General features: G+C 40.3%; 1 protein-coding gene and 1 long non-coding RNA gene across 5 annotated transcripts in view; one reads left to right on the forward strand and one right to left on the reverse strand.

Moving 5' to 3' along the window:
* The window catches only part of LOC106870080 (uncharacterized), a 37,176-nt gene that overhangs the window by 3,888 nt on the left and 11,725 nt on the right, over positions 1-21,563 (forward strand). The window lies entirely within an intron of this gene.
* Positions 187-21,365, reverse strand: LOC149132598 (uncharacterized). Of its 4 annotated transcripts, none has more exons than XR_016244361.1 (4): positions 20,963-21,365; positions 15,202-15,245; positions 1,625-1,709; positions 187-472 (listed from the first exon to the last, which is right to left on the reverse strand). It is a non-coding gene; the product is annotated as an uncharacterized LOC149132598 (long non-coding RNA). The 4 variants fall into 4 exon arrangements; XR_016244362.1 differs by having other exon boundaries at positions 15,198-15,245; XR_016244363.1 differs by lacking the exon at positions 15,202-15,245.

The raw sequence follows: 21,563 nt of genomic DNA on the forward strand, positions 1-21,563 counted from the left end.
TGGTAAACAGTTGACAGAGCCGGTACGATAATGTTGATTTCTTTAAAAGTTACCATGTTATTTAAGGCGGTGCTCCAGCATGACCGTAGTCCGACTGAAACCACTAAAAGAATATGTATGTTCTCCACTCCGTATTCTTTACCTTTGCCATATATATATATGTGTATATATTCCACGGAAATACTATTTATCGCCGGTATATAAATTTATAAATTTACAACCCTTGGTCTGTAACTAGTTTAATTAAGTGCTAACGCACGAAACTCTCGGCTCTTGAGTCACTTTGTTGCTTCTGCTAAATATATTTCAATGTATATATATATATATATATACATATATAATATCTATTGAGACATAATTATGTCCATATGTGTGTATTTGTGAGGATGAGGATGTGGAGATACTGCAACGAGTTCAGTGGTCTTGGAGGACCTCCAAAGGTCATGGCTATCGTTCCTTCTTCCTCTACAGTCTGCAAGTAAAATATATATATATATATATATATATATATATATATATATATATATATATATATATATATTAAAAATATGGCATAAATGTTTGTGTAATCTACGTTTACAAAGTATATATGCCTGACCCTCTCTTTTTTGAGGGTCAGAGGGAATGGATCCCTGAAGTATGATAAATGATAAAGGACCACCTGGTTACATAACACTTAAAACCTCCCTCTACTTTTCTCTCTCTATCTATATATGTGTATGTATATAATATATTATGTATATATACAAATACCTAGTATTTTTTATTAGCTCTGGTCATGGTGGGACTCCATTTTATTTATATGTTCTGTTCTCTACCACCGCGCTCGACAATCGGTGTTGGTGTGTTTTCGTCCCCGTAAGCTAGCGATTGGGCTGAAGAAACCGATAGAATAAGTAACGAAGCTTTACAAAAAAAGATAGAAAGTGCTGGGGGTCGATCGGTTCGATTATAATCCAAGGTGGTGCTCCAGCATGGCTGCAGACTCAGGACTGAGACAAGTAAAAAATAAAAGGTGTATATATATATATATATATATATATGTGTGGTGTGTCTGTGTGTTGGAGACTTGTGTAATTAACGTGTCGTGTCCTTCCCTTCGCGTCTCTCACTCGCATCTTTTCTCTCTCAGTTATCTCTCAATCACATCACGTTCTCTCCTCACTGACACCCTTTCCTTCTCTCTCTCTCTCCTTGTTCTCTCATTCTTTCTTCTTCCCCTCTCTTCCCTTTCGTACAAACTGACCATCAACCCCTTTGCTTTAACTACCAGTAACCTTACAATGGTGATAGAAAAGGCACACTTGCAGTAAGTCTTTGGTTGGCTTCATGACCCCTTGGGCTAGGTCAACGGCTATTCTCCACTCCAAACCTGCTGACCACTTCCACCACCACCACCACCACTACTGTCCAAAGTAATTGAGACATAACCAGCCTCTGTGATACAAAGATAGAAAGTTAAGATCCTTCCCTCTTGTCTTGTGTTTTGCAGGTTTTGATCATAAGAATTGAATATGTGTGTGTGTATTTAGAAGGAGGGGGAATTTTATGCACATCAATTTAAAGATAAATATATGCAATACAGGAGCAGGTGTGGTTGTGTGGTAGAAATAAAGAAGCTTACTTCCTAACCACGTGGTTCCAGGTTCAGTACCATGGCATGATATCTTGCCTCTTTCTTTTGCCTTGGGCTCCAGCATGTCCACAGACTGAAACAAGTAAAACAATATGCAATATGTAAGACTTATGTGGATGAAGATGATGGGGTTGTTAGTAGCCAAAATTAAGACTGATGACTTTGAAAAAGAAAATAAATGAATAAAATTTACAGTTTATTTTCGAGAGTAAAATAAGGAATTTGTGGTGTTCATGTCATGATTGAATTCTTTGTGAAAGTTTTGAAGTTGTTTGACCTCAGGTCAGACATGGTGCAGCAGATCTATGATTAAAGGTATGCCCATTGTGAATATGTTACCTGTTGGACTACATTATATAATGTGTATATCCCTTTTTTTAAGACTGTATGATGTGATTTGAGAAAATTTGGTAGCTATTTCTAGACTCACTTTTTGGTTCACAGATGTGGTAGTTCAACTAGGGATTGAAACCTTAATTATTGGTTGTCATTGTTGAGATGTTATTGAACAAAGTGTTGTTTTGGATCATCGTCATATTAACTATCAAACTGTACCAGAAAATATTTAACTTTATCAGACAAATATTACACAATATTTAATTGTATAAAACAATATGAAACTGTCTTAATACAAAACTCTATCAAACAATATATAACTATCAAACTTTATTAATCAATATTAAAACTGTATCAAACAATATTTCAAAAGCACCCAGTAGTTTTTCCAAAGTGGTTAGCATTAGGAAGAGTATCCAGCCATAGAAACCATACCAAAACAAACAGTTGGAGCCTGTTGCAACTCTCAGGTTTGCCAGCTCCTGTCAAACTGTCCAACCCATGCCAGCAAGGAAAGCTGATGTTAGATGATGAGGATAATAATCATAAAAATTGTATCAAACAACTGTATCAAACAATTCTTAACCCTTTCATTACCAACCTGGCTGAAACCAATTCTGGCTCTGAGTACAAATGTCTTGTTTTCATAAGTTCTGAATTAAAATCTTCCACCAAACCTTAGTCACAATTTATGTTCTTAACACTAGCTGAATGATAACTAAGTTATTTTACTAAATTCTTTGTTATATTTAAAGTGATTGGAAGAAACACAGAGCATCTCAACAGAAATATGGTAACAAAAGGGTTCAACTTCACCAAACAATGTTAAAACTGCATCAAGCAATACTAAAACTGTATGAAACAATATAACCATTATATTACATATAGTATAATGTAATACAGAAAACATCTCTTCTCTCTCGACTACCAACCTACATTTGCATGGAGAACATCTTTTAAGGTTAATACCATCCTCTTAGGATTAATATTCCACGCATGTAAAATAGCAAGTTGGCAGAATTGTTAGCACGTTATGTGAAATGCTTAGTATTTTGGCTGTCTTTACATTCTGAGTTCAAATTCCGCCAAGGTTGAATTTTGCCTTTTATCCTTTAGGGGGTCGATAAATTTGGGACCAGTTGTGTACTGGGGTTGATCTAATCGACTGGGCCCTTCCTCCAAAATTTTGAGCCTTGTTCCTAGAGTAGAAACGGATATTCCACACAGGGAAACTAACTGTCATCCACCTCTTAATCCTTAAGCATTTAATCCGGCCATATTCAGCTGAAATATTTTACCCATTTCATGTTCACACTGGCCAGATCTGACCTCTCACACCTACACTACAATGTGAATAAGGTCTCAATGCAAAAAGGTTAAAACAACAAACAGCTCTGCAATGATTTCTTTTTTTATTTTATCTGTTTCAGTCGTTTGACTGTGGCCATGCTGGGGCACCGCCTTCAAGGGTTCTAGTCGGAACAAATCAACCCTAGGACTTATTTTTTAAAGCTTAGTACTTATTCCATTGAACCCCTTTTGCTGAACCACTAAGTTATGGGGACGTAAACACACCAACACCAGTTGTCACCAACCCATACCTGTTTCCAAGTAGGGTATCACTTCTTTTTGGCTGGACATATTTTCGTGGAAGATTGGAAACAGTAACACTGCTTGCATAACAGTGACTCTTGTTTACGACTACGATGTGATGTCAGTAGAAGGCACTTACCCGATGTGCCAGGCAGTGGGATTTGAACCCAAAGCTATATGGTTGGGGAGCAAACTTCTCATTCGCACGCCGGACAGAATACTTAGCGGTATTTTGTCTGTCTTTAAGTTCTGAGTTCAAATTCTGCCAAGGTCGACTTTGTCTTTCATCCTTTCAAGGTTGATAAATTAAGTACCAGTAGCATAATGGGGTCGATCTAATCGACTGGCCCCCTTCCCCAAAATTTCAGGCCTTGTGCCTAGAGTAGAAACGAATATTAAAACATTATAATTGATTGATACTATTACCACCATTATTTAACATCCATGTTCCATGCTGCAATGGGCAATATCACGTGTGTGTGTGTCTACATATATATATATATATATATAAACTTGTTAAGCAGTATCAAACAATTGAGACCGCAACAGATAATATATTAAAGTCGCACATGTATGTAGAGAATATCTGTGTCGGTATTTGCAAGGCTTGTGCGGAAAAAATGATTAATTTCAATTTTCAAAAACAGATGCTTTGCAGGAAAAAAAAAGAAACGAACAGTTGAAATTTCTAAATTTATTTCTGATTACAAGAATAAATAATAATTCATTGATATTTGTCCGAAGTATAAACCATTCTGAGGTAAATGGCATACGATAGAGTGCTTACCTGTGCCAAGGTGGAGGCGTGTGGCTCAGCAGTTAAGGGTGTTGTGGTTTTGGTCCTTGGATTGGTGATGTGTTGTGTTCTGGAGCAAAACACTTCATTTCACGTTGCTCCAGTCTGACCAGCTGACAAAAAGGAGTAGTACCTGTGATGGGCTGGTATCCCATCCAAGAAGGGACTATAGTCACCATAGAAACTGGGGAACTGGCCCCTTGAGTTAATATGACTTGGAAAGGAACTTATCCTTACCTCTGTCAAGGGCAATGCTATTTTGCAGAAGGCCAGAAATTTTGAGGGGAGGTGGATAGCTGATACTATTAAATGCAGTACTTGATTGGTTCTCTATTTTGTCAATCCATAAAAATGGAAGGTGAAGGCAGTGGCCTAGAGGTTAGGGTGTTGCACTCGTGAGTGCAAGGTTGTGGTTTCGATTCCCAGACCAGGCACTGAATTGTGATTTTGAGCAAAGCACTTCATGTGGTTCCAGCCACTCAGCTGTGAATGGGTGACCCTGCGACGGATTGGTATACCGTTTAAGGGGACATGTTGTGAACTTTGGTCGCTTACACATCATGGAATCTGTGTGATTAGTCCCTGGGATTCAAGACAGTAATGTTTAGGGTTGATGATGATATGTCCAGTTTAAATACTAAAGGGTTGTAAATATTTGGAATCTAGAAGGAAGAAGGCTGCATAATGAGGGTTAACAATCTGGCCTCTGTGTTGAATAGTCTCCATTTTATGGTATGTGTTGTTAAAATTGTACTTAACGTAACTCCCATTATTATTATTATTATTATAACCACCAAGATGGCAAGCTGGCAGAATCGCTAGTACACTGGATGAAATGCTTAGTGGTAATTCACCTGTTGCTACATTCTGAGTTCAATTTCCATCAAGGTCGACTTTGCCTTTCATCCTTTTGGGGTCGATTAAATAAGTATCAGTTGAACACTGGGGTTGATGTAATCGACAAACCCCCACCCTCACCCAAGCTGCCCTTATGGCAAAAATTTGAAATAATAATTATTATAATCATCAATCTTGATCCCACAGAATCTCAATTGGTAACGAGTCTTCTTATCCTGGAGGAATTTCTGTCATAAAGGCAGCCGTAGTTCTCTCTTTTAGCAGAACAAATCTCAAGAAATGATGTTCTCGTGTGATACCTTTAGCCTCTTACACCTTATTCCCAATGGTTTCATCTCATTATGAACATGTTCTTTGTCATGTTTACTCACATCAGGTGTGCAGACCAGAATAATTGAATAGTATTGAATTTCACCAAGTTTGTATGTGTTAAAATTCATTTCTCGAACAATATCTGCCAGGACTGGTATAAACTCCATTTCCAATAATCATTCCCTGGTGGTGAACCATTGCTTCTCCAAGTCTTGTTTATTCAGAACGAGATGGGGGGGGGGGGGGGAACGGTTGAAATATTCTACAAAATGTGAAAACTATTCCCATTGCTAGCACTGTGCGACTTTCCATTCGTATCAAACTCTGACCAGAAACATCAAACATTGCTTCGATTCGCTGCCAATATTGTTCTTTCTGACTAATTTCCTGCTGGTTAACAGCATCAATTATTTTCCCTTTAGATAAGTACGGTTTCCAGTTCACACCAGGCCTGGCAGTTTTTTTTAAATAATCAACATTCCTTGTAATGGTTATTCTAGGTTCAAACTCTGCTAGGGATACAAGTCCCACCACTGATCAGAGATGTTCCAATGGCTTAATCCTCTTAGCATTCAGATTATTCTGTCAAATCTAATTTCTTTCCCATTTGCATTGCTTTTAATTAATCCTGCATTATTTTGATGATGTGATTGCATATTTTATTATGGCATTGAAGGGTAGGTGTGATAGGCTGGATAGAACATACATACAACAGGTAGGATATTTGGGCTGGAGATGGTCAGTTTAAATGCTAAGCGGTTCAGGGGGGTTACTGCTGTTGCAGTTGATGATGATGACCATTTTAACATCTATTTTTTTTACCTTTGCATTGGTCAGACAACTTGATGAGGCTGATTTTCTATGGCTGGATGCTCTTCCTGTCATCAACTCTCACCTGTTTTCAAGCAAGTTAATGTTTTCTCTTGTCTGGGCAGGTTTTCACAGAAAATTGCAAATGCATAGGTACTGATTGGTTTAATCTTTTACTGTTTAAACCAGTCATATCTGGCTCAAATATTCTCCCCGTTGTATGTTCAAACCAGCTAGATCTGGCCTCTCACACCTACCCTACAATGTCATTCTAAAAGTAAACAATCACATTATCGAAATATTAAAGCTACAGCCCATCGTGTATGTATATATATGTGTGTCCGTGTTTGTCCCCCACCATCGCTTGACAACTGATGCTGGTGTGTTCACGTCCCCCGTAACATAGCGGTTCGGCAAAAGTGACCGATAGAATAAGTACTGGAGTCAATTTGTTCGACTAAAGGCAGTGCTGCAGCATGGTCACAGTCAAATTACTGAAACAAGTCAAAGAGTAAACGAAAGAATTAAAAATAATGAGAGTAAATAAGCCTGAGATTTGATAGAATAATTTGTGTGTGAAAGGGTTTCAGTTGTCTCTAACTGGTTTCTCTTTTTATATCTTTCTCAATTTTTTTGTTTCGAGACAGCACTCCCTCTCTCTCAAACAAGAATGAACACCAGATTATTTCATGCGCCCCCCCCCCCACACCTTCCCCTAACTCATGCATCATTGGTCTTGTTGAGAGAAAAACCCGCAGCTTACCTTGCTGAGGAAACAAAGAGAAAGAAGACATGAGGTGGGGTGGGAACTGAGCAGCAGAAGATGTGGGGAGAGGAGCAACGGGTTGCATACCCCAGACCAAATGGTGTGTCTAGTCCTGCCTCTCGGACGTGACTGCAAAGGTGTTCTCTTGGAGAATGGCCAGCAACACTTGGCTGCAACAGCCACCCCACCTCACAGAGTTCGATTCTCAGGTGGAATACAGTGGACATAAATACTTTCCATCTCTTCATATATGTAAAGAGAAATAAGCTCACACACATAAAGAGGGAGGGAGAGAGAGAGAAGCGTTAGAGTGTCTGATGTTGAATACGTCAGTGTCAAATCAGTGACGCCAAAATAGCAGTGCTATAAAAACTTGTGTGGCTCTCTCATTCTCTCTGTTTTTGTGTGAGAGCAGATTTCCATAACAGGGTTACACTTAGGGTCAGTCTATATTCAACATCGAGAACAGATCAGAGTGAACACTATGATTGCAGAGTACCAAAAGCACGAATTCTGCCACAAGGTTTACAGACAGCAGGTGGACTTGTGCAGTTATCGAATGGCATCCAGGTGATCGGGAAAGGCCTCTACGATGATAGGAAGTTGATCTAGTTAAGCAATTTGAGTCAAGGTGGAAAGGAATGGTGCAATCAAAATGGAATTGGAAGCGCATTGTGACCAGTGGTGTTTAACAACATCTGATGCTCTGATCTGATCTAAACTGTGATATTCAACACAATAATGTTGCTGTTTATGTTTAATTCCTCATTGTTTCTGAGATTTGAGTCATCAATTGTTCTTTGCTTATATGGGTTGGACAGTTCTGTAAATTTACATACTGGCATAATGAATTAAGCTGAGAGCAAAGGTTTTTCCTGTGCAGAGGTGAGCGCTCCTTAGGATTAAGTCAAGCGTGAAATACTTGCTTGAGTGGTATTTAATTATCAATGAGGTTAACCAAAGCCAGGCTGACATATCTCTGGCTTTATGAATACTTTTGCTTTGTTGTTATTGTTTGATGTGTGTGTGTGTGTGGAGACCTCCTACTACTCCCCCCCTCAGCTCTAGTTCTACAGACCTCAAGTATTTTCACTGACCTACATACAAGACCTGACACATGGTGTGTCTATGTGAAGTGTAGTTTTTTATTTTTAGTTTCCTGCCTACCTCCCTGCTTACCTATCCACCCTATCTCAATTCTTCACTGCCCTTTTAGGGTGGGAATGGGGTTACTTATCTCAGAAAGTTCAAGCAGTTGCTGGAGGGGAGTATCTAAAGATAAAGAAAAACAAATCCCTGAGCTTTGTTACCAATCAAATTCTAGGGGTTTCATTATAATCAGGTGTGTGTGGGTGTGCACTCACATGTATTATTATCGTTATCATTATTATTTCCTGGGGTTCAGAAAGGGGCACTGGGGTTGATATGTAGTCACTTACCTCCTGCCCAGAAACTGCTGGCCTTGTGCTAAAATCATCATCATCATCATCATTGTTTTAGCCTTCAATTGTCACCACCCTGCTGGTTAGGCAAGCAGGTCAACCTTTCACCCCTTGCCGATTGAGCAAGGTGAAATTAAGCAAGGTGAAATTAAGTGTTTTGTTCAAGAACACAATGTGCTGCCCAATTGAGGGATTGTGAGTGCAACAGCCTAACCACTAAGCCACATGCCTTTCACTATATAAATATGTCTGTATGTATATGTATATATATGTGTGTGTGTATGTATGTATATATATATATATTGAAATTTTCACAAAAACAAAAGATGAAGACAGGTGTATAAACAAGCAAGTGTATTAGTTTGAAGCTCAGGAAAGTGAGGTGAGAAAGTCTTTTATGGAGGGGGGCACACTGTGCCAGCTGTGAAGGATGAGGCTACCTCAGATCTAAGGATTCACAAAGGTCATCTTTTGACAAGAACTCAACATGTTTTGACCACTCCTATAGTATTTTTTTCTCTTTATTCTTGGTAGACTAATCTTTCTGTCTTCTCCCAACCAGTTTCAACTAATTTTTGTCTTCCACCTTTTTCCTTTTCTTTTTCTTCTTTTTTCATACATGCTGTTGTATTTTATTATTTTTTATATCATTTGATATTTTTGATTTTCTATCTTTTTTGTTTTTCATTTGTACACTTGTAAGAAAAAAATCTATTGCCATATGAGCAACCTTCTAACTCACCCCTCCCCTCAAAATTATTGGCCTTGTGCCAAAATTAAAAAAGAATTATTATTATTCCTAATTGTATCATTATTACTAGAGTGCTATCCATCATATGATGACTAACTTTGGTTACCATGGTTAATATCAGAAAATATGGCTGACATACAATTGTAATAATAATTGAACTTTGAAAATTACTATTTGTAAATCTCTTAACAACAGATATTCAGCAACAGTACTTTGGAGTAAAGATTATTTGCCAACATAACATGGCAGTCCTGGTTTAGGACGAATGTTGCCTTGTTTGAAAATATAAGGACACAGATTGTGTCGTATAGCCAGCTGAAGATGATGTCTCCTGGGGCTAAATTACAGTAACATTCGTCCTAAACCAGGACAGCCATGTTATGTTGGCAAATAATCTTTACTCCAAAGTACTGTTGTTGAATGAATATCTCTCATTGTGAGATTTACAAATACTAATTTTCTATTTTATAGATCAGTGACTCATTGTCACTTTGAAAGCTATATATTTGGAACAGGAATTTGGCAGTGCCACTTCTAGCCGAATAATTATTCTATGCTGATGAAGGGAAATAACCCGGGAATCGTGATACACAGATAGTGTGTTGAGCTGAGTGGGGGTGCTAAATGCCTTTGTTCGAAAATATAAGGACATAGATCATGCCTGAGGCTATAGTAGAAAATACTTGCCCAGTGTGCCATGCAGTGGGAATGAACCCGGGACCATGTGGTTGGTAAGCAAGCTACTTACCACACAGCCATTCCTGTGCCTGTGTATTTTTATATTAAAAATTTTTTTTTCAAGTCCTCTAATCTTCAGCCCTTTAATAGAATCTGATGCATTTCAAGAACTTGCTCCAGGATTTCACTCAGAGGATACTTTCCTCTTCCCTCCCCAAGATCCGGAAGCTCTCAATTACGCTACAAGTGGCTCCCTTCACCACCTCTAATTAAGCCATGAAAATGAAAAATAAAAATTAAAAAATACTAAGGGTCCACTTTTGTTTGAGGAGGTTCAGCATGATTATTTTGTAGTAAGTGATGTAAACACTAACATACATGATAGTGATGATGATGATGATCATCATCATCATGTCTGCTTTCCATGCTGGCATGGATTAGACAGGTTGTTGCACTCCTATAAGTTCCCTCCTAAAAGCAATGTCTGCCCTCTTTGACTTGCGTTTGTGCATTTCATTTTGCCCCGTTTTCTACAGCTTGATGCCCTTCCTAATGCCAACCACTTTACTTAATGTGCCAGGTGCATTATAACCTTAATTTATCAAGTCTATAGTCACGTTGTGTTCTAGAACAAGGCACTTCATTTCACACTGGTGCAGTCTACTCAGCTGCAAAAGGATTAACCTCGCGAGAGAATAGCCTTCCGATCAGGACGGATGTTGGCCCACTTGCCTAACCAGAGGGGTGGCATCATTTGAAAGCTAAAACTATGCAAAGCGTATTGTGACTAGTGCTGTGTGACATTCAATAATGGTCTGGTTGATCATGGGCATGTTTAGATGTCGCCAAGTGGTTGATGAGTTACGTTCGCTCTATGAGCCCATGAAACTGATCCAAGTATGAGAGCCTTCTGCAGAATTGCAAGGGAAAGGGACGGCAGTCGTGGCTTTTCCCAGTTGAGGTTGGGTGTAGGGGGTTCCCCTGTCCAGTAGGTATGGAGGACACAGCCATTGGAATGAAGGGTGGCTGTGCACAGGATGGGAGAGGCAGCTGAAAGAGCCCCTAGTTAGTGAGAGAGGAGTTATTTCTTCTTATTCCTTTCTGATGAAGAGCATAGGCTCGAAATGTAAAACACTTTTTTCATTTTTCCTGAGTGTCAAACTAATACACTTGCTTATTGTTCATACACCTGTCTTTGTGTTTGTTTTTCTATAAATTTGAACTTAATAACATATAGATATACACAGACGTTTTCAATGACCCCTACACTATATATACATTAGTAACAACCCTGTACTGTGTGTGTGTGTGGATTTGCTGTGGTTGAGAAGATGTGTCAAGCTAAGTAAAAATCACATTCTTCCATCCATACAGATCTGTCCCTTGCAGGTGTTGGTGCCACGTAAAACACACTTGCGCCGGTGCTGAGTTAGTGTACCTGTGTTGGTGGCGTGTAAAAAAAAAACACCCAATACACTGTGTTAAGTGGTTGGCGTTGGGAAGGGCATCTGGCCGTAGAAACCAAGTCAAAACCAACAATTGGAGAGTGGACAACTCCCTGGCTGGCCATCTTCTTGTCAAGCAGTCCAACCCATGCCAGCATGGAAAACGGACAGTAAACGATGATGATATTGATATACTTTATTACCCCCCCCCCCATGGTGTTGTATACCTTCCTAATGACCCCATACTATAAACATAAGCAGGGACTTTACACAACAAACAAACTGTCAGTCAACTGTTTAGTAAAATTCCCAGTAATTACATGTTACCCCTGCTAATTCTCTCCTCTTCCTCCTCCTTTGGAAGTTGTATTTGGGGGGTGGATAATGGTAGTAAGGAGTATAGGCCCTGGGTGTAGAGGAGTGTTTGGTGGGATGTATGGTATAGAGGAGGTGGTGGAGGGTGGAGTTGGATGTTTGCTGAAAAGGGTTGGGGTTTTTCCTTTCCCCTCTGTGAGGTACCCCTTCCTATCCTGCTGCTACTGTGGCAATAGAGTGAGGGAGGTGGAAAAAAAGGGGGCTGGGATGGGTGGCTGCATTGAAAATAAGAGACCAGACAGATAGGATGGGTCTGAGGTGATGCAGGGGTGGGGTGTTCCTGGTGGTGGTAGTGGTGATGATGCGTTCGGAGGGGTGGGGGTGCTAGCTATGAAAATGTCTCCTCCTAAAAACCCATGGTTTTGAGTTCAGTTCCAGTGCAGGGTCAACCAAGACCTTCCAGATGAGATCTGACAGCCTGTTGTCAAAGGTACAGGGCTACCTGCTACTTGTAGGTCACAGGTTCAAATTTGGGTAAGTGGTACGAGAAGATTGTGGCCCAGTGGTTGCGGATTCCTTATAATTAATGAAGAAAAATATGTAGGGCTAAAAGTATTCCTCTGGTCCTTAAAGGGTCCCTTGTGCTTCAATTGATATTTCAACAGTTCCATGGGGTCAGTCACACATTCTTTGCTCCTCAGCAAAGCTTTCCTCCTTGTGTTACAAATCCTTCTTCACTTCATACAATCACATCCCACTTCGTACATGCACATATATTCACTCACCTGCTTATATACACGCATACCCTCACATAATATACACACACACAGGTACACATCTCATATAGTTTGTGCCAAGAATCCCCTCCTTCTCTGTTGTTCTTTACCACTTCCATTCCCCTCACTACTACCCCCGCCACCACCATTACCTACTCTCTCCTTTTCTCTATCTGTCGCTCTCTGTTCACTCCCCCCTATTTCTTTCTCCATACTCTCTCTTTCTCTCTATATTCTCTCATTCTCTCTCACCTTGCTATTGGAAAATTTCAGGCCAACTCTTCCTACCCATAATTATATTATTGTGTATATGTGTATACCTGTGTGTGAGGTGAGTGTATGTATATATATATGGATGTATTTGTGTATATACATATATATATATGTGTGTGTGTGTGTGTATGGCTGTATACATACATATATAAAGCATGAATGTATGTGTGTGTATGTATATATATATATATATTTATATGCGTGTGTATGTATATATATATATATATGTTTGTGTGTGTGTATATATATATATATATATATATTGCTGTGCGTATGGTATACATGTCTGCTGTTGTGTTATATGCACATGTAATCTCCCCCCCCCTCCCAACCACCTATTGTTGCAACTATTATTGCATATCACCACCATCACCACTAATACTTCTAATTCTATTGCAGCTTCTGTCTGTCTGTCCGTCCCTCTGTTGTGTCCTAGGAAAGACAGGAGAGAGAGAAAAGACCTCCACACACACCCACTTACTCATACAGACACTTGCGCGCGCGCGCACATGCAAATATCTGTCTGTGTTCACCCCCCCCCCCGCTTCTTTCCGATCATCCCTGCCTGGAGGCCAGCTTGGACTGAAGTGAAGTGGTGGGAAGTGGAGAGGTGAGGTAGGCGAAGGTGGTGGTGGTGTGTGGAGGGAGTAAAAAGTAACATGGTGTTAATGGTGGTGGTGGGAGAAGGTTGTTGGTGATGGTGGGTGGTGTGGGTGGTGGTGGTGACCATAGTTAAGGTAAGACAAAATTAACAGTAACTGTTTTAGTTTGAAAGAAAAATAATTTTTTTTTTGTATAAAGACCAAGGGTGGATGGGTAGGTAGGCAGTGTAGTGAGTTCGGTTGGTAGTAGTGATGCTGACACAATCTGCATATATGCTTGTCTCCTCTGTCACTGACCCTCCTCCTCTCCACCCCACACCACTGCCATCTGTCTGGCTAGTGTTCTCCATCCCCACCCCACACCACACATCTTCCATCCCTGTCTGCATCTGCCCCGCCCTCCACCCACTTTCTCTCTGTCTCCATCTACCCAGCCATCCATACACTTCCGTCATCATCGTCACCGTCAGTGGATGGGTGGGACGGTGGAGGTGCACCATCCACCACCACCACCACCATCATCACTACATTCCCACTGACACATGACCATCATCACCACTGCCAATTTACCATGTGGCTACCACTAGTTACCATGCCACTCCAAGACCACCACCACCACCACCACCTTACTCAATGTCACTAATGTTAACACTCCTATACCATCACCCACCAGTTAGCATCTTGCTATCATTATCATCATCATCATCATCATTATTATTTATTATTATTATTATTAAGACCGTTGGCTGGCAGAATCGTTAGAACGCTGGGTAGAGTGCTTAGCAGCATTTTGGCCATCTTTATCTTCTGAGTTCCAAGGTCGACTTCACTTTTCATGCTTTGAGGTCAATAAAATAAGCAGCAGTCAAGTACTGGGGACAATGTAATCGACTCATCTCCTCCCTCCAAATTGTTGCCCTTGTGGCAAAATTTGAAACCATTATTATTATTACTATTATTATTATTATTATTATTATTATTGGTGGTAGTGGTGGCAGAATTGTTACTGTGCCAGACCAAATGCTTAGTGGCACTTTGTCTGTCTTTACATTCTGGGTTCAAATTCTGCCATGGTCAACTTTGTCTTTCATCCTTTCAGGGTCAATGAAATAAAAACCAGTCAAGTTCTGGGGGTCAACATAATCCACTTATTCCTTCCCTTTCAAAAGCTAATGGCCCTCTGCCAAAATTTGAAACATTTCCATTAGTATTGTTATCATTATTAATTATTGTTATCATTATTAATTATTGTTATCATTATTATGGCAGTGAGCTGGCAGAATTGTGAGCACACTGGACAAAGTGCTTTGTCGCAATTTGGTCATCTGGAAGTTCTGAGTTTAAATTCCGCTCAGGTCAACTTACCCTCATCCCTGAATCTGCTGGCCTTGTGCTAAAATTTGAAACCATCATCATCATCATTATTATTATTATCATTTCCAAGGAAGTTGAGGGTGGAGAGGGGAGTGTTTCCTTGTAGCAAGTTTGTTGAAAGATGGGGTGAATGTTGGAAGAATGGCCAGTGTGAAAGGACCAGTTCTGAGCATACAAAGAGAGAAATGCTCTTGCCCTGTTGATCAGGCAACCGTGGTTTCAGTCCCACTGCGTGGCACCTTGGGCAAGTGTCTGCTACTATGGCCTCGGGCAGACCAAAGCCTTGTGAGTGGATTTTGTTGATGGAAACTGAAAGAAGCCTGTCGTATATTTATCCCCCCCACCATCGCTTGACAACCGATGTTGGTGTGTTTTTGTCCCTGTAACTTAGCGGTTCGGCAAAATAGACTGATAGAATAAGTACTAGGCCTTACTAACAAGTCCTGGGGTCGATTTGCTCCAGCATGGCCGCAGTCAAATGACTGAAACAAAAGAATAAAAGAATTATCATCATCATCATTAGCAGCAGCAGTAATAGTAGTAGCATATAATTGTCATTCCATTATCAGAAGTCTCTACTAGAAATAACAGTAAAATTTTCCTTCCTCACACTTTATGTTAGGAAAACAGATGTTGGGTAAATGAGTAGTACCTGCACACAATGGGGAAAAAAATGGGGTGGCCATAACTGGAATGTGTTTGACCAAGGATGACTTGGGAGTAAACAACTACCATACCACCTTCACCATTCAACCATTACTGAGACACCACCACTGCCATCTTCACTCATTATCAGTCATCATCATCACCATCATCATCTTCACCATGACATCTCATCCTCATTATCACAGTTAACACCACATGACCATCATCACATCCCATCTGTCTGGCTCTCCTTACTCCTCAACACTGTCACCCCCACCACCCCCATCCTTCCCTACACCAGCATATTACTTCCCATGACCACCACCACCAAGTCCCATCTGCCTTTCTCACCTTCCCTTGCTGCCTCCATCACCACCACCACCATCCTCACTGTAGCAGAGCAGCAGGGATGCCACTTTTCCCTTCATCCCCTTCTCCTCCCACCTACTACACCAAACAACCAGTCCCCCCCTCACCGCTACCACCACCGCCATCACCACTACATCCATGTCATGCCCACCCACCCACCCCCGTCACACTCTCCTCCACACCTGACCACCACCAAACCTTATTCTCTTTCCTATCCGCACCCACCCACCACCCTTCACACCACACCTGGCCCATTCTACTCAACACCCTCACCTCCATCATCTTCCTCCCCCCCCATCCACCACCACCATGCTGCTTGCTGCCTAGGATCCATCAAACTCCATACACTCTTGTTTGTTACTTGCAGCCTCTCTCACTTTCACTCCTGCCTCCCACCATTTGTCATTCCACCGCCACCGCCGCCGCCGCCACCTCCATTATCTCTGCTATTGTTCCCCCTCTACCTATTATTAATACCATCTCCATGATTACTACTCCTCCCCCTTCATTATCAAATAATACCAGCATCAGCCAACCACCGCCACCACCACCACTACTCCCTTGCCAATAAACACAGCCGCCACCACCATCACCACTGCTTCCCTGGCAAGTACAATCACCACAAACACCACCACCTCACCCCTCCTTCCTTCCTCATCAAGATCAGGGCCACCACTGCCGCCTCCACCACCATCTCCAGAGCAGCCATCATGTCTCCCCACCTACCATCACTCCTCCTGCAGCAGTGAAGCCCACCCCCACCCCCTACCCCATCCATCCCATCTGTCAGCCTCCATGAGAGATGCAGCCTTTGTAGCCTTTCACTTAACCCCTCTTTGGACACACAGACAGCCGCATGCACGCGCGCGCACACATAAACTTACTGACATATTTATGCTCACACACACATGTGCACGGATGCACACATTTAAATGCATGCAAGTGTGTGTCTGTAATTATGTGGGTGTATATATATGTGTGTACACGTGTGATTGCATCCATCTTCGTGCTGTGTACGTGTGTGTGTGTGTGTGTGTGTATATATATATATATATATATATATATATATATATATATATATGTATGTATGTGTTCCTGTATGTTTTATGTACTAGTTTGTGTGCATGTCTGTTTGACTAAGTGTGTGGATGTATATATACACCATATATATACATACATACATATACACACATACACATATATACCCTTTTGTGATTTAAGAATAATCCACCCTGGCTTTGTAATGTCTCCTCATCCATTTATTTGCCCTTGTGGCTTACTGTTAATATTATTATTATTATTATTATTATTATTAATCTAATTAGTTGCTTCTTCTGCAGGAAGGACCCTCCCCTCCCCCTGTTGCCATGACACTCAACCAGTAAAGGAGGTGGAGTAGGTGAGTGTGGGTAGGTGGGTGGTGCCTGGACTGTGTGTGTGTGTGTGTCTTGAAAACACTAATTAATTAATAAGTTAGCTAATTAGCTAATCAATGTCTCCATTAACCACAGAGCTTGGAGTAGGTGATGTTGGGTGGATGGGGGTCCATGTGTTGAGAGGCATCTATGATTTACATAGTGTTAAATGAATCGAAAGAAAGGAAAACCAACAGAGTTCTTGTCTCCGGGATAGGCTGCAAATCATTAGTTAACTTTACTCTCCAAAACACACTTTGATTTTTTTTTTTTTAACTTTAATATTTTCACCTAAGGTTTTTTATTTTTTAATTTCATTTTTATGATGCTTGAAGGAAGACCATTGATAGCCATGGCGTCAAACTAACAGAACTGTTACAGCGTCAGTTAAAATGTATTTATTTTGGTCTTCAATGTTCTGAGTTCATGCTTCCCAACCACTGGGTTCTGGGTTCAATCCCATTGCGTGGCACCTTGGACAAATGTCATCATTTATAGCCTCATGCTGACCAAAACCTTGTGAGTGGATTTAGTCGATAGAAACTGAAAGAAACCCATCGTATCTGTGTGTTCCACTACTGTTTGACAATCAATGTTGTGCTTATGTCCCTGTAACTTAGCAGTTCGGCACAGGGGACCAATGGAATGAGTATCAGGCTGTAAAACAAACAAAATATAAATAAAATACTGAGGTGGATTCATTTGACTAAAACTTTGTCATCATTCTGCGAGCTGGCAGAGTCGTTAGCACGCCGGGCAAAAAGACCATTTTGTCTGTCTTCATGTTCTGAGTTCAAATTCCACCAAGGTCCACTTTACTTTTTATCCTTTCAGTATGGCCACAGTCTAATGACTGATACAAGTGAATGATAACACACACACACACACACACTCTCTGCCATACACATTCGATGTTATTTGTTTCCAGTCTTCCAATGGTAAAAAATTTTTAAAAAATGCTTGTCTTGCTTAGAAACTGATGGGGATTGGCAGGAGGAAGGGCATCTGGACATTGGAAATTTGCCTCCTTAAATTCCATAGTGTGGTGTGATTTAGTAGACTGCCATTTCTAGCAGGTCATGCAACCATATAGTGGCTCCGTTCGGTTTGGGTGAGCACAACTAGGGTTTCTGACCCTGGGGAAGGGAAACAATTAAGACTGGGTCTGTTTGAAGAACTGCATCTCCTTCTTAACCCCAGCTGGGAGTATATTTATGGAGGAGCTGGGGTGGAGTGATTTGGGGTCAAAGGTCACTGCATTTATTTGGATGTCAGCTTGAAGGTCACTGCAGTCATTAAATTTTGGAGGTCAGGTCAGTTGAAGTAATTATTTTTATGTTAAGAGTAGGGTGGAGCTGTTGTTGTTTAACCCTAGGTCGTCCCTGATCAAACAGACCCCTAATCAAATACATATTCAGCCCGTTGTTTATCTAGGACTACATTATAGAATATGTTCTTGATTGACAGTTTGCGTTTTGCAGTAATGATTATTATTACTATGTAAGGAGTTTATTATTCCCTGTGTGAACCCTTTGTGGATAAAGAAATCATCATCATCGTCATCATTCTGCAAGCTGGCAGAATCGTTAGCACCCCGGGCAAAAACAACATTTTGTCTGTCTTTACGTTCTGAGTTCAAATTCCACCGACATCCACTTTACCTTTTCATCCTTTCAGGGTCAATAAAATAGCTGTTGTGTACTGGGGGTTCGATGTAACTGACTTGGCCCCTCTCCTGAAATTACTGCTCTTCATTAGGTTCCCTGTCCTCGACGTAGCTATCGCACCAGACACATCTCCACTGGGTTACCTGTTCTAAATGTATTTGATACCCAAGTCCATCTCTAGTAGGTCACAGTCTTAGACATGGCTAATCTATGAAACCATCTCCAGTGGTTGACCTTGCCCTAGATAATATGGCTGATCATCTCCAGTAGTATTTAATTGCAATGAAGTTATATGACATTAGCTTTCACATTCATATGAAAAGAAAACAGGTTCTGTAAAAAACTGTTGGTCATCCGTAAGAACGAAATATGTTACAGTGAAGTTTGGATAAGTTCCTATGCTACCGGAGACATTTTTGACTGAAATCTTTTTGTATTCTTAAACACCAGATTTCTTCTCCATCACGCTTAACAGTATTTCGTCAGTCAAATTCTGCTGAGATCAATTTTGCCTTTTATCCTTTTGGGGATTGATAAACTAAGTACCAGTTGCATACTGGAGTCGATTTAATTGACTGGGCAGAGTAGAAAAGAATATTGGTGACTGATTTCTTGGCATTTTTTCCCCTTTTTATCACAATAATTGCAAGCTCTTGATCGATATTAAAAAAATTGAAATTTAAAAAAAAAATTTTCGGATTTAAAATATGATTTTTATAATTTTTAACTCTAAACTTAGTATTTAGGAAAAATTTCAACAAAGTTCTAAAAAACTTTTTCTTTTTTTTTTTTCTTTAAATCTGCGATTTCCATTGTTGGGTACAGGAATCTGGGAGAAAAAAATTGGGACAAAATATTCATGTATGCCAGCTCTGGAGATTATCTGATGATGTCAGTATTTCCATTTTCACTTTTTGTTCATAAAATAAAAGAACACTGATTTATTGTTTGTTTGTTTTTTGTCTTTACATGTGGGTCTACTTGATCATAATAAGGTCAGAAGTTCAGGCTTTACCTCTGACCACCATTACAGCCATTGTAACTTGACTTTGACCAAGGCATCTATAGTATACCTGGCTGAGAATATAAACAACTTCCACCCCTCACCTCACAGTTCAGTGGTCAGTAGGGAACACCCAGATGTGTAATAAACACTTTTATACATATTACACCCAGCTTCCCAATATGGATTTTATTGTTGTTGTTGCTGCTGCTTATTGCTTTGTTTTTTATACCTAAATGGCTGTCCTATTGTTAACCAGCCAACTACTGTGCCATAGTTAAATATATATATATTTTTGAAAGCATTCATAGTAAATTATAGATTTGTCTCAATAGGTCTGTGACTTATATTGAAAATAAGGAGACTGAACTGGGTAGAATTAGCAAGGCCACGAAGTGGTGTCCCTCGCTGAAGGTCTGAATGTAATGTATTGATTGCCTTGAAAAATTTGTGCTTTTTGAATCTGTTCATAAAATTGTTTAGCTCTCAGCCATCCCTGATTGTGCAAAGCAACCCTTTAGGATCACGTTGGACTGTTTTGTCTAAACTTTGAGATAGTGATTACTGGGAAATTTGGTTGCTGTTTCTAGAAGGTCAAACTACCCCATACATACCGTTTTGAGCTGTTTAAGTTACTATATCTAGCAATTTTAAAGCTATCTCTCTCATATTTTGCCCATTTATTCTGTTTTTATTTTATATTAGAAATGGTGAATAATAGTGGCGTTGGTTACAGGTTTCTTATGAACCAGTAGTATAGTTCTTTTGCATTTAGAGTGACAAGTCAGTGTCTGTCTATTTTTAACTCAATGCAGAAACATCTCAAATGGCACGTCATTTCTAAATCACAGTACTTAAGTTTTTGTCAACAATATTTTCTCTATCCTCAACACTCACAGGCGTCTGCGTAATTCCTGTCTACCGAACTTTATTCCAATTGTCTAACATGTCACACAATAGGATCGAACCTGCGAGGCGAAGTTCCAACGCAGCCAGTTTCCAAACCTGACCAGAAAGGCAACGGTATCAGACAAACGTGTATAAAATGTGAAAATTTAAAGCAGCAAAATTTAACTGAATTTTAAAGTCCAGCAACTTACTTCATGATATGTGGCGTGTTGCACAGATATGAAAGCTAGCCAGTTGGCCGTCATCTCGACATGTTTGTGGACTGAAAGCAAGGAAGAGTCATTGAGGTCTTTTCCGTCTTCAGAGAACGACGCTGATTGGAAACGAGGCTGCACTGGTTTGGGTGATAATTAATGTGGTGGCGGCGGTGGTGGGTAAGTAGGTAGATAGAGAGGGGAAGAAAGTTCGGGGGGTGTAGTGAGGTAACAGCAAGAGGGGGAGGAAACGGGGAAAAGAAAGACATACTGATAGGTAGGTAGATAGATAGATAGATAAATAGATCAAAAGTTGGCAGTCTACTCTGGAGTTTCGCCCCTGGCTGTTCACGAACTGTGTATGTGTGTATATACATACATACACACGTTTATGTTATAAGGAGAGTGCGGAGAGATATATACAGAACGAAGTGTTTGGAGATGAAAAAAAAATTGCCTGAGTGAAATTAGAAAGAAAGAGAGTACGTGGGAGTAAGAGGAGAGGTTGAATGGTGGTGGTGACGACTGTGGGTGTAATTAGACAGTGGAAGGTGGAGGGGGAAAGATGAAGTGGAGTCGGTGGGGGGAGTAAGAGGAG

The sequence above is a fragment of the Octopus bimaculoides genome, chromosome 14 (genome assembly GCF_046866305.1).
Source record: "Octopus bimaculoides isolate indiv1 chromosome 14, ASM4686630v1, whole genome shotgun sequence".
Classification (NCBI taxonomy): domain Eukaryota; kingdom Metazoa; phylum Mollusca; class Cephalopoda; order Octopoda; family Octopodidae; genus Octopus; species Octopus bimaculoides.